We start from the raw sequence: 13,405 nt of genomic DNA on the forward strand, positions 1-13,405 counted from the left end.
TTTGTACCCAGTACCTCAGGCTTGGAAGCCAAACGCTTAACCACTCAGCCACCGCGCCCTCAGAGGGAGAGTGATATAAGAGAGCAAGAAAGAGAGAGATGGGAGAGTGATTGGTCAAGAGAGAGTAAGGGAGAGATAGTTGAGCAGAGATGAAGATTGGGAGAGAGATGGAGAGAGTGAGATATTTTTTTCCCTTTTTGACTAGTCACTTGTGCGTAGATTCAATTTTTCGTTTAGACCAATACGGTATTTGTTTTCCAAGTGTGTGTTTTTTTCTTTCACAGAAACTTGTCTAACTATGACTGTAGGGCCGTTTGCATAAAAAAAATTGTATAGTGCTATCCAATGATATTAAATTTGAAACTGTAGCATCGTGTACTATCAGATACCATCACAGACCAACATGAGCCATAACTTACACACATATTAGCCTCACTTACCATCATAAACCATCACTTACCATCATATACCATCGTGTATCATCACTTACTGTTATGAACCAAGGCTTACCATCACGTACCGTTAGGCATCAACAAGTTTTTAACCAAACTTAAAACTACGGATGTTAAAGTTAATTTCATCTTTTACGGAGAGAGCCATTTGTTAAATAAGAACTGCCCTGGGCAGCTGTCGATGTGGTCAACTACCAACAGCGAGCCTGATCATCCCCCCCGCCCCCTACCCACCACACACGCACAGATCTCAGTTTACCAAGTAATTATCGCTAACAGAAAGAGATTTATTAGTCCACACCGACACGATGGCTGTTTATGATTGTCATACAGGGGCGGAGCTGGTGTGATGTAAGAGTGGAGAGGAATGGAAGTGGGCCTAGCTGAAAACTATGTCCTTAGTAAACGAAACCCATTTTTTTATTTCTTAAATTAAAATATGGTGATTCCTAAAATATTGTCTTCATTAGACATTTAATTTTTAGCGGCCCCCGTATGGAGAAAAGCAAAATGTCCGTCTGTCCGTCAGATCTTGAAAACTAGAAGAGGAATGAAAAATATTTTTTCACCATGCGTTGCAGCTTGAAATATTTAGGTGCAACGGCTACTTTTGGTTTTCTAAAAGTAAACCGTTTAATTTATAAGATTAATTATGCAAGCGATTTTTTCATAAAATTCACAAATTCTAAAACAATGACATAAATGTAAGGGAGGTAATGTTACACTATGTTAACAAAGAAAGACATTTTTTGTGTGCATTTTCAGTATCACTAAGTCGAATATATTTATAATTTATATTTATAAAATGTACAAGAAAAGTTCACAACAATTATAAATATTAGTTAAAGGTGTTTTTTTCTAGCCAATTAGCTGTTAAAATTAAAAGAAAAGGTAGATCTATATCCTCATTCTAGTTCCATTTAAATGAAAATGCCAATAGCTCTGTTGGTAACTGTGCTGGGACGTTAAGTGAACGTTACCGAAGTACAAGCTCGATGCCTTGTTCTTTTCTTCTATTTTTTTTCAATTACAAATCAATACCAAAAGATTATCTAAAATCGCTCGTCTGACATATTGTACATATCCGGTAGTTGTCATGCCGTAATGTGTAATATATTTCTTTATCAATAATAGGTTATTAGTTTGTTATTAAGTTAACAGCAATGCCTGGTCTAGCAGTTAGCGCGCTGGACTGATTATCTCGACGGTCCCGGTTTCATACCCTGCTCGCTGCCATCCACCGTCGTCCAGCGGGAGATTAGGAAAAGGAAATAAATAAACATTAACTTTGAAGCAACATCCAAAACATGTAAAACATTTTACAGAAAAAAAAACTTTTTTTTACATCGCCAAATGAATTTTTGAAACATTATTACGTTTGACAATCAAAACAAAATCACGTCTTGAATATTCCTTGCGAATAGGTGGATCCAACAGGGATCCGACTCCGACGGAGCGGCCTCTGAGTTTGTGTGACAACACAAACTCTCTTTGTTATCTTGTTAAAAAATTCTAAATCTATTAACCTTTTTTGTTTTAAATTGCTTTTGTATATCGCAGCAGTGCTCAGTGAGCTCTGGACCAGCCACCGAAAGAGGGGGAGGGGGTATCAACGATAACGTTTAGGTGCTCAGCAAACACAAAGCTCGAGTCGGGATTCGAACTCGCGCTCCATTAATAGACAGCCAAGCGGTTTTTTATGTTGCTTTTTTTTATTTTTATTTTGTCATTCAGCCACAGAGCCTACAGTTAGAATGAAAGAGAGAAGATTGTATTTTTGTAAAAGTGACCAGAGAAATTAAAGCATCTAGGAAATACAAAAGATTAAAGCTATCTCTTAGATAAAAACAGATTTATATAGATTATAGCAGCGAGACCTTATGCCATTGATAATAAAAGAAATAATGATCCAAAACTTTATCTCAATGTCGATAACAGTGAGAGCATAAGAACTATTATTCTTATTTTAAAACCACTCAGCATACTAAATAGCGTATCGTTCTCAGTGTGACAAGTTTATAGCTATTCTGCTGAGTCAGATGATGGCCAGTGGTCAAGGGTTAATGTATTTGTGTTGTGGCGTGACTTCCGTGACCCGAAGGCGCCGGTTGTGGTCACCAGGTAGGCACATTTCTTTTATTGAGCTATTTCCCTTCTAACTTTGTGATCAATTGGAAGAACTCAGAAATCTGATTTTGCAATACTATGGATTACAATCAAAACATAACAACATTTAAAATATAGATATCCCATCAATACTTCCGGTATCCTAAACATCGGATACACCAAACAGCTATATATTGATAGATTTGATTCACTTGTATAAATCGTCCAGTGATCGTATTTAAATTGTCATAGAAACAAGAGTGAGGCGGCGACAAACGTAGACAATAATGCCATAAAAAGTGGAATTTTAGCGAAGTGAGCAGCCTTCTGTGTGCGAAATGTTTTAAATTTCTCAGGACAGTGATAAGTCGTCTGCAAATTGTTGGCGTTTGATGTGCGTCCATTAGAACTCGTATCATTTCTCTTTTAGGTTTGCGACAGTAAATAAATGTTGGATTGGATTGCACTGGAAATACATCGACTACAAGGGCACGTTTACATAATGTTTTTGCGACTTCCAATATTGTTCTCTCTGTACATTAAACAGGTGAACGCTTCTTTTAACAATGACAAGCTATTTTTATTTGCGTTTAAAAAAAAAAAAAAGAGACAAGCTTATAGTTCAGTGTGATAATCGATTAACTACTTCTAATGGAAACATAAGCCAATCTATCTTCATTACTCTGATTTCTTTTTTTAAAACAGTTTTATCTCTACTCGGGTGGTAATTAAGATCGAATTTTTATTTTCCTAAATGCTTAGAAATCAAATGACCTCTTTTTATATCGGCTTAAAGATATTAATAATTCTCATAAGCTGCTCTTTTTATTATGAGAAATGTTTTTAAAGATTTTTTCCGTGTTGTTGTTGGTGTTGTTGTTGTTGTTGTTGGTGGTGGTGGTGGTGGTGGTTGTGATGGTGGTGGTTTTGGTGTTGTTGTTGTTGTTGTTGTTGTTGGTGGTGGTGGTGGTGGTAACGAAGCCTTAAACAATCGTCACTTGCAGTTATAACCACGGAATCATAAATATTAAAACAAAATATGTAAATTTTCAACAATGATTTTTTTTTTTGTCGAAGACTTTCTCTAGAGACTATTTCACCTTAATGTTCAAGACCTTCGTGTGACCTCATTGATCAGTAGGTCTCCCAGGAGTACGTGGATCAATCAATTATTCAGGAGCTGGACAACAGATAAGATTTTTATGGTCAACCTTGTATTGACATGACAATGGTGTTAATATTGTGTAACAGGGGCTGAATTATTCAGTAGACATTGGGCTGGGGAGAGGCAAGGAGGACTACTTACATACACCAGGTGAAGGTCACGTGGCAAATAAAGAAAACACAATTAGTATTTGCATCTATTTATAGTCCGATCATCGCCGTTCAATGATGACCACTTTCGTCATCCAGAGAGCTAAAGGCTTTGGACTGCACTTTTGTGTCTTCTGGTGTGGCTCGAGAGACCCTTGTGAGCCCGGAATGCCAAGGTGCATTGGGCAGGTTATTCCATCTGGAGCTTATGTCATTTGCCTTGATCGATTTTTTTTTTGGCGCTTTTCATCTGCCTGTTCTCTTGTCCTGTGCAATTTTTTGCACAAGTTTTCACAGCCCGGCGCCATGATGGTTCATCATGTACTTCCGTCTGAGACTAATCTTTAAAGACCGCCTCAACACTGACCTGCGAAGTTTCAGCCTGTGGGAAGTGCACACCAGTAGCTCGTTGCCACGTCACGGATACGACGTCACTACTTGTGAACAGCCTAACGTAACTAAGAATTCTTTACAGGTCCGCTCTTCAAAGAACTTCAGTGATAGTCTAATGCTTCCTCAATGAAATAATTTTGTGCTACAAACAGAAGGGCTTAAAAAATTAATTCTGCAGTGCTAAAAATGACTAATAATTATCATATACTTAAAAAAAAACAAAGCTTTTAAACAGTTTCTTTATTTAGAACAATGGAGACTCCAAAAAGCTTTGCTACTTATATTTATTTCCGCCTTGTAGGAGAATCCCCATAACCCTGAATTATCACCATGCTTTTTCTAGCGTGTAAGATAAAATATTAATAAATTAATTAGCTGAGATAAAAAACATATTACTTTCGCTAAATTTAAAGCAGGTTTACCCAGGATTCTAGTGGATCTAATGCTCTGTTCTAATAAAACCCGTGATAATTCGTCTATCAACTTTTTCTTCTATTTATAGATAAATAAATGTATAAATAAACAAACTGGAACATGCTTAGACTTAGTGAATCATAAATATAAAAAAAAAATATAACTATAAGAATGTCACGTGACTTCCAGGCCATGAGTGGGAAGAGAAAAAGGTTTGTCCCTCTGGTCTACAGCTTAGGTCTGCTACTGAACGATTGATTTATTTGTAAAAACTTCTTAGCCAGTTCAGATCAAAGCATTTATCACGCAGGTAAATAATATATCAATCGAACTGTTGAGATTAAATAATCCCGCACAACTCACAGAGATTAGAGATCTGAACGCGATAGGTAAGTGCAGTCAAACAAACCCTTCAACGCTCCGTTAGACAGTGAAAGACCTTTTTTTTTTACTTTACTTTACATTTGTCCTGTAGACATAAAGATCGTACTATCAATAATCTAACATTATCTACTTGTGACAAATGAAAGATCTTGTTCTTTAAAATGTATGTAGTATAGACTTTGATTCGGTAAACTTTGGAAGTCTCTGGCTCAGAGATATGTGTTAGTAGCTTCAAAGTTTCAAACATGTACTTACTTTGTACAAACTATAATTGTATATGGATGTGTTTTAGTACATGCGTTTATAGTCAATTCATATTTGTAGTCTTAGTCTTAGTGTTTGAAGTAAAGTAGTTTAAGTTTGCATGGGTTAATACAATACAAAAAAAGGTTTAAACTACTTATCTTATATAATACAGACGTTATTTCAAAGAAGAAGATGATTACGTCCTACGCGTCATGCATTTAGTCATGCATATTAACCAATGGACTAAATTCTGCTAAGTCACTGGTTTTCCTGGCTAGCTCAGGCAACCCATTCCATGTTCTAATAGCACTAGGGAAGAAGGAGCATTTGTACTATTTTGTCCTAGCATATGGAACGAGGAATGTGCCTTGTATATGTATATATCAGTCCAATGTTTTTTTTACTTTGAAGTTCTTGTTTTTTTTTATAATATTTTTTTTTATCTTTTTCTAAAATGGGTGCTTAGAGGTTGAAAGATGAAGCGCTTGGCTTTTGGTAAATCTCGGTGAAGGCTGGGATCTTGAACTTCGAGATTTTTAGGACGCCCCTGAGTCAACCCAAGTGTCATCGGTGTTATGGAATGTGTGTGTGTGTGTGTGTGTTTATATGTAACGGTGAGAAGAGGTTTGCGATTGGTTGTGAATGATGCAACATAGGTGGCATTTTAAGAATAATTAGATTTCCATTATTTTAGTAATTCCATCTCACTTAGTACTAAGTACCATTGTTTCCGTTGTTATAGCATAAGCCTTTTTTTCCACCAAAGACTCATGCGGCAACAAGTTGTTAAAAGTTGACAAGTTCAATGGAACCGAGCCTTTACAGCTTTATAATGATAATAATTTTCACATGCAAAAATACTAAACCTAATAAAATACTCAGAAAAAGACAAAGATAAAGGCGCATCTCTTAAATCTTTTGTTTCTATACTTCGACCAGTTTTTCGCCAAAATAATTTGTGCATGGTTAAAATTGCATGAATTAGCCAGGAAAATTAATAAATTAGTGAGCTAATGTTTCATGTAAACAAGCATGATTAGACTATTACATGGATACACGTAAGACGCATTTATCTTCTCTTTTGACGGAACGTCTGTACTTAACAAGGAAAAAAGAATATGCTCTGGAGGCAGGATTTTCTTGGAGCGTGATTGCAAATGACCTGCGGGTAGTAGTTTGTGCATCACTTTTTTGCTTAGTCTCTATACGACTTGGAAACTCCGTGCGCTCAGGTCTAATATTGTTTGTTTTTTGTTTTTTTTTTTGGGGGGGGGGGGGGGCAAATAGGAAGGTTTTCTTCCTGAGGTTTCTCAGCAAACACATTTTAGCTCGATCTGAATCTCGAATCACGTAGTTCAAGTCTCACCAGGACTTGAACTAGGCCCTCTCAAGAAGTAAAGCGTTTATACTCGGCCAAACATCATGCGAATTCTCCAATCATTCCTCTAATCATCTAATGAAAATATTTCTAGATATATTTAAGATGTAGAGAAAATATAATCTTCTTCTGAGTGCCAATAGTGAATCTAGTAATAATTATTTTAAAAAATTTAGCTAATAAAAAAATAGTTCGCGTCTTTTAATTACATTATGAAGATGGTTATTTGTCACTGACACTCCCCCCCCCCCCCCCCCGTTCTGCTGAACGTGGACAGTGTAGATGCCAATGTTCAATACCTGCGCTGGGTAGGACATTTATCATGGCCATGGGATGACCGTATACCAAAGATGATCTTATTTTTAAGCAGGCTTTAAGAACGACGGGGGTTACAGAGCTAGTACCAGGAAGCGCTATATACAAAAAAAGAAAGAATTGGGAATCAGTTTGCCCTCACTGGAATAGAGGAAAACAGCTGGCATCAAATGGCTTCTGAAAGAGACAGCTGGAGAACTCCAAAGACCCAAAGGCAAAGAAAGCCACAACAACTTAGCGAGAAACGAGAATATAAATTTAAACAAACGCAAATGAAAAGTAGAAACAGAAAATCCTGTTTAGAACATATTTCATCCAAACATGGATACAGTAGACATTTCCTGACAGACATTGGAAGTTACCGAGTTTTGTACAAGAAATGGGATTTTTTGTTCTTCTTCTTCTTAACTCTTTCTCTCCGTAATTATTTTTCCACGTTTCGGAAGGAATTCTTCATTTTGCTCATTACTATTTCACTCCCCTGTTATGATTGGGCTTCAATATCTTTGTTGTTTGTTATCAGAAAATGTTGTATTTGGTCTAGAATTAAAGGGAAATGCATGCTCTTTTTGTATAATTCAAAGTCAAGTTTAAAAAAGTAAACATTAATTTAATTTTATGAGGTCAAAATCAACGATGGTATCGTCGATTGGGAGAGAAAGAGTTAATATAGATCGAGTACTTTCACTGAATCAATACGCAGTATTTAATTTTTCAGTCATTTTATGAAATATAATTTATTTAATGAAATATAAACACAGATATATTGTATATATATTAAGATAAGAAAAAAACTTTTAAAAAGTTAAATTCACGTCATTTTCATTAATGTGAAAAATTACAAATGCTATGTTACCTAATCAAAAAGTCCTCCATTAGTCCAACTTTTGTTTATGAAAAAGGGTGGAGAGGCTTATTTGTGATAAATTACCCTCCCCTCTCCCCCTAAAAAAAAACAAAACAAGGCCAAGTGACTGACTTCCTTATCCAGTCCAAAGACAGCTTCCCCGAGCAATTGTTTTCGCTTCGATAAGAAGGAAGTCACATTAATTATTCTCAAATCCGTCTTTCTGGTGGACTCGTTTTGGTCGCTTCAAGTGTCTCCGATGGAAGAGGGAGATAATACACTTGATAAACCTGATAACTGGTCACCAAAATTGTGGATCGCTAATTGATAAGATTTTGTTTTATTTCTGAGTGGGCCAGTCTCGTGTTCCCTATAACTAGAGAACATTTAATTCTGAATCTGTTTGCCTGACTGTGCGTGGGTATGTTTGTAGAAAGGTCAGTGACTGAAAATCAAAAACTTTCTGTCAAAATTATTGTCTGTTATGTAGTGCAAAAGTTAATGTTGACACATATCTAATGAAACACAACAGCCCCACCCCTTTCTCCGATTGCCCGAAAGCGCTACAGAGATCGACACAGGCACCATTGGTTAGTTTCACTTGTTTCGGATGTTTCTTCATATCTGAAGATGACATCCCCAGTTCAAACATTACACAGAACAGGGGGAGGGATGGCAGCGGGCAGGGCTCAAACCCTAGACCATAGAGAACTTGAGCAAAAGTCAAGATCGCATACCACACGACCAGACGACCATTTAGTTATCACTCTCTCTTTCTCTCTCTCTCTCTCTCTCTTACTCTCTCCCTCCTTCTCTCTCTCTCTCTCTCTCTCTTCTGCGACTTAGATAAAAGCCACCGGCAATAGATGGCCTCTGACAGTGACATCTGGAGAGCTCCCAAGAAGGTAGCTAGAGAAACATCTGTGGCTCAAAGGAAACCCTTTGCGAAGTCAGGTGCAGAAAACAAAAATAGAACCTAAAACTTTATCTCCGGCGGACAACGGCTTTGTCCTCATCAAATGTGACAAAACATGCAGGTCGCCCCTGGGTCTGCGTGGTCATGTGAAATACTGCACTCATCCTTAATCTTCGAAATCGAAGACAAGCCTATCCAAGAGAAAAAGTGAATTGAGTAAACAAAGCACTCAAAGAAATCCATACACTATATCAAACCTCGTGTCTGACCAGCAATCGTCTGCACTTCCAGCAGTTTGTCCAACTCAGGTCGAATACAATTTCCAAACTCCTGGTCTACATTGGGCTTTGAACTCAATCTCATTTATTTGTTTTGTAAATTTATACTGCTCAGCCACATATCTCTACGTAATTTAACAAATCATTCGTTTATTTAAAGATTCAAAATCTAAGCCTTTACGAATGTATGTACTCGTAATGTAATCCTAATGTAACCATAATGTAATCCTAATATTATCATAATACTAACATCAGTTTTAAGTCACTTAGTAAAACGTTCAAGAAACGGATAAAATAAAAATTCTTCCTAATCAGACATACGCAATGCTTAATTATACCATAATACAAAATTTACTAGTCAAGCCCGCCCTGCCTAACTTAAGATGCATTTTTGTTATGTTCCCTATTGACTCCCGGTGCTGTAAATCACGATCACAGGGTCCGGTGTTTGCACAGAACTAATGCTCCTTGTCACTTGTCCTAGTCCCGACACAAGGGATCCAATTTAGGGATCATAAAAGCTACACCGGAAGACCATAAAGTCATTTAATCCAGCATGGCTTGGGATGTTGTTCAGTTTGGTAAAACAGTTGTGAATGAAATCGTAGAAGGAAAGTTTGTCGTGTGCAGAAACGATCGGTTTAGAGAGGCTTCGATTTTATCACTGATCAATTTCGGAGTCTGCGCATGGCCGCGAGAAAACGCGTGTAAGAGTGCTATTGCTCTACTTTGAAAACGTTTCCGGACTGTTGATGCAATTGTTCATAGTTCAAATCCAGTAAGCTTCCAACTCTCAACGTCTGGAAATACTCATGCGATGATAAATGAATGTACTTTTTTAAACTAAAAAATCAACATTATCTCATTGTCTAATTGTAGCAATTATTCATAAAAGACAAAACCATAATCTTCAAATACAAAAACAAAATTTAATAAAATACTCAGAAAGACACAAAGATTAAGACACACACTCCGTCCCATATGCTAGGACAAATTTTTACAAATGCTTCTTCTTCCCTGGTGCTATTAGAGCATGGAATGGGTTGCCTGAGCGAGCCAGGAAAACCAGTGACTTGGCAGAATTTAAGTCATTGGTTAACATGCATGACTAGATGCATGATGCGTAGGACGTAATCATCTTTTTTTTTTTAAACAACGTCTGTATTTTATAAGATAAGGTAATGACTTAAAGGAAAATAAAGTGATGAAATAAAATAGAAAAAAAATTGCACAATCCTAATCACAATCAGATGTGAATAAAAATGTCAAAAAAATGGATTCGAGTATTACTGTGTCCGATGTAAATTTCATAACACTAGTGACACTGATATAAGGAAAGGAATTAATTTTAAAAAAGGTATAGACATATCGAATATGGGTTAGAAAACAAAAGTGACTAAATATATGGAGAGAGAGACAGAAGACCAAAAGGACAAACAGAAATAGACGGAGAGAGAGAGAGAGAGAGAGAGAGAGAATCCAGATACAAGAACAAAAACAATATCTTCGGCTCTCCTGTGATATGACAGTTTATTGTTCTAGTTTGACATTTATAGAACGTGACGATCACAAGTGGGTCATCTATGTCACAGGTTAGTTTCATTAAGCAAGTTAAGTCCATGTGTGCTATTTAATTAATTTTTCAAGTAAATAAGGCATGTCTTCGAGTCCAAAGATTAGTGAGGAATGCAGTATTTCCCGTGGCCGCAGTCCCATTTTGCAGACCTATTTTGCCACATCCAGGGCAAGCATAACCATTGTCCGCAGGTGGTCGATTCAAATTTTCACTTTCTGCGTCTGTCCTCGGCAGCGGATTTTCTTTAGGTCTCTAATGTGTATCCCGCGGCCTTTGTGAGTGACCTCCAGATGTCTCGTTCTGAGGCCGCATGCAACCAGGTGCGTAAGCTGGTCTTTAAAGCGTTTCCGTGGGGCGCCCCTGTTACGTCGACCACCTTTTAGCTCACCAAAAAAGACCGCCTGCCCCAGCGTAACTGTCGGATACAACTGACAGTTATATGTGAAATAATAACAGAGGAAACGCAAAACATGTAAAATTAGATTTAAATTCAATAGATCACACACCGGAAGAGAGTTGTAGACTTTTCTGCTGATAAGAAAATAAAAAGTTCAGTTATAATGTAGGAAACAGGAATAACAAATGCCATTAATAGAATAATTCATTCATGTGGGAAAACGATCACATTAATGTTCTTTTGGACCTGTAGACAATGGCGCCGAACACATGCCTCATCCTCAACGTGATGATCGAATGATGTCCAGGAACATTGGTTTGCATTGATTAGCCCAGTTATAAGTATATGGTGTTGGACATAACAAACATAAGAACAATGAAGATTCATGCTGATCTGTCAACTAGTAATCGCACCAACAAAAACATTTAGCATTGTATTCCCCGGGATTTCCTTGGCTTTCAGGCCTCCATGAAAACTGGAGACGGCTGCCTTCGAAAGAATCCCTGGTTCATCGTTTGTCATGTGAGAATATATATAATACATGTATTCGCACATGTGTCTACAACAGAGAACAATAGCCATGATGTCTACAGCCGGAAAATAGGACAATCAAATGAACCATGAACAATTTCTGGGGCAGAATATTACTTTTCGTGAAAGACCATGCAATTTGTTTTCTTTGTTTGTGACGATGTAAAACCTTTTTGAGCTACTGAATAAATTTTATTTTTTTTAAATATGTCATTTCAGCCACAGTGGTAGGATGCTCGGACAACTAGAGGCCCCTCTTCCATCTGTCCCTAGTGACACCCTATCGCTTTAAATCAAGGGTGTCCAACGTTTTTTAGCCTAGAGGTTAAACAAATTTCCGATACATGTGCCACGGGCCGCGTGCAATAGAATCGAACGTTTACATCCTTATTGATCGCTGTGGGTTGAAAAGCTTCCAGAAGCCGAATAACACTTCGTCAAGGACTGGATATGGCCCACGGGTTATTGTTCGGGCATCACTGCACTAAATTGAAATGAATACGTCATTATAGGAATCCCCTGAGTATAACTTTAACCACGCCTGTGGGATCACAACGAATTTTTTAGGATCATAAAACATGACATAAACATTAATGTACTTACCTAAAAAAAAACCTTGAAATAATTTTGAAATAAAACTTGAAATTATTCCTGTTTGTTCTTTCTCTTCCACGTATTTTATCGTAAACTCCAACAATAAAACAAAACAAAATGTACACTTCTGTTTATCTAAACAAACCGAAACATGTGTGTTCATTACATGAACATGTGGAAATAAGAACTTTGTTGACCAAATAGTGTTGTCTTTTTTTTTCCCTTTTCTAATCACTGATTTCTATAACATTCCAAACCAACGATTATGTTGTTATGAGTGACGATCATAACTTTCATCTGAACCTCTAACAATCTTATCGCAAATGATATATTTATTAAACTTCAGTATCGGGAATCGTCTGTGTCTTTGTGCGTGTGTGCGCGAGCCGGGTTACGGAAACAAGATCGAAACAAAGCTTCAGGATTTGGGTCCAAGAAGAAAACACACTTGGCAATTTTTTTTAAACTGAGAGCGTACTGGAGGATTTAGAATGTCCAAATAACATTATAGTGAATATAAACATGGCGGTGTCATAGATTGACATTACACTCAGATAACATCAATGGTGTCAGTTTCTTTCAGTTTGTCATGTAGAGAATTGGTCCTTTAAGCTTACATATTATTGCTTGATGACAGTCACTCGAAGCAAACATTTTCAAGTATTGTATCTTCAATATGAAAAATTATTGTACGGAAGACTTTCTAAAACAGAAGCCATTGAAAAAGAAGGAGCTTTAACAATGTTCTATATGAGCAATAATCAGAATGATTATGTCCATTATTATACTTATATGATTCTATAATCGTACACCACACAATAATATGATTTAATCCAACACCACAAAAAGAACAAAAGTGTTCCATTCATTTTACAAATAAAACAAATCACATGAAAACATTCTTTTCACTGTTGCGACCACATCCAATTTTATGAATGCGTGTACTTGTATTTATTCAACACAGTTTAGAAATAACTTTCCAGTGGAATGAATATAATTGTAAACATTTGTGTTTTTAATGATCATTTTTGAAGTAGTTCTTGCATAAGTATGTTTTCTGGATCGAGTTTTTCAATATTCCATAAAATTTTGAATTTCTTTTCCGAGTGCTTAAAATAAATCATGATTTGAGTTTCTTTTTTGTTCTATCGTTCTCAACTCTCTACTAATGATGATGTCATGTCACTTGATGATTCCATTACTTTAGTTCTTCATCCAGTATGAACCTGTTTTAAATGTTACAAAAACCAGGTTCTACTTCTGT

At 36.7% G+C, this 13,405-nt stretch overlaps 1 protein-coding gene across 1 annotated transcript in view; it reads right to left on the reverse strand.

Annotated features, from left to right (window-relative positions):
- Positions 1–13,021, reverse strand: part of LOC106071376 (atrial natriuretic peptide receptor 1-like) — a 595,276-nt gene extending 582,255 nt beyond the window's left edge. Inside the window, exon 1 of the mRNA XM_056027445.1 lies at positions 12,151–13,021. The gene's annotated coding sequence lies outside the window, so the exon portion shown is untranslated. The remainder of the gene's footprint in view (positions 1–12,150) is intronic.
- Between the last annotated feature and the right edge of the window lie 384 nt (positions 13,022–13,405).

The sequence above is a fragment of the Biomphalaria glabrata genome, chromosome 4 (assembly GCF_947242115.1).
Source record: "Biomphalaria glabrata chromosome 4, xgBioGlab47.1, whole genome shotgun sequence".
NCBI classification, from domain to species: domain Eukaryota; kingdom Metazoa; phylum Mollusca; class Gastropoda; family Planorbidae; genus Biomphalaria; species Biomphalaria glabrata.